The following is a 1,320-nucleotide window of genomic DNA, read 5'->3' on the forward strand; positions in this document are numbered from 1 at the left end:
CGACTTATATTTTGTAATTTATTTGGAACATGGCAGACCTAAGAAAACTCGCCAAGTTCATAAAAACGAATTGTACTTGCGTGAACTGCTCAGTGCTGGAAGTGTTGCGCCATTTGCGCCGAATTGCGCCATGAACGAAAGTCGGATACTTATTACGGCAAAATGCTATATTCTGCTAAAAATTGCGCCACTCCTGCGCCGAGATGGGCATAAAGCAAAATAATAAATATTTTCTTATTGGTCGACCCTAATATTCGGAGAAGTAGACGGAAAGAAAAAATGTACAAATAGGAATTTCCCCACGTCTGTACTCACCGTAGAGTTTGTCTCGTCTTAGGTCGGTGCACAGTCGAAGGCTCAAACACGTCCAACCACGGACACATCTACTAAAAGCGCAAGTCGAGCGACGTTCACTGCACTGGATTGATTGAGTTGGTGAAAGAACACATACAAGGAGATGAGGAATGCCACGATGTCGCGCTTTGATGCGGCGAATCAACCGGCCAGAACATTTGATGCTCTGGCTGGTTGATCGTCGACATCGTCTAAATTTCCAGACGATGTAGTCGACGTCAGGAACTGAGTCTCGAGAAAACTTTGCAAAATAGTAGGATTGCCGATTGCGGCTACTGCGATCAAAGAGAACCAGGGTCTGATACTCCTGATACGATCGCTTGATTATCATGTTTTTCACATGCCTAAGTGCCGTGGCTGCAGAGTACCGTGGCACTTGCGCCTCTCGCCAGGGTCCGGGCGTCGAGCTTCACCGCTCTGCACCGGAGTGCTAGGTGCAGCGGCTGGACAGAGCGCCTGGCTTGGCGCGATCGGCACGCAAATAATGCTCGGGATTATTAGCTTCTTTGTCCGAATTCTAAGCTAATCTCTAATAAAAAATAAAAACAACTGAACAGGTATAAAGAGAGATAAGCAAACACGGGTCTATATATATTTGAATGAATACGGTAGTCACTGTAGTGCGTGTGCAGCTGGCGATCGAAGGAGCAGCGAACTTTGACGTAATTTTGGCTTCTACGCCGCTAAAGAGCCGCGTCACTTTTAAAGCACAAGTGTAATAATAATAATAATAATAATAAATTTATTTACGCAGGATGTATTCAGGACGGCACTAGGCAGGTTCGTCGAAGCCAGCAGGGGCTTGTAGGACTGAACCTAAGTAGCAGTGGTAAATAAGAGAGTTTTGGTAAATAATAAAATAAAGCAGAAAAACTCCACATGGTTTCTTCAGTTGTGAAAACTACACAAAAATGTCAGTCAGAAAGTTATTGTCAGAGTCAAGGAAAAAAATATACAATACAAATA

Source organism: Ixodes scapularis, unplaced genomic scaffold (assembly GCF_016920785.2).
Source record: "Ixodes scapularis isolate PalLabHiFi unplaced genomic scaffold, ASM1692078v2 PGA_scaffold9__187_contigs__length_104089568, whole genome shotgun sequence".
Classification (NCBI taxonomy): Eukaryota; Metazoa; Arthropoda; class Arachnida; order Ixodida; family Ixodidae; genus Ixodes; species Ixodes scapularis.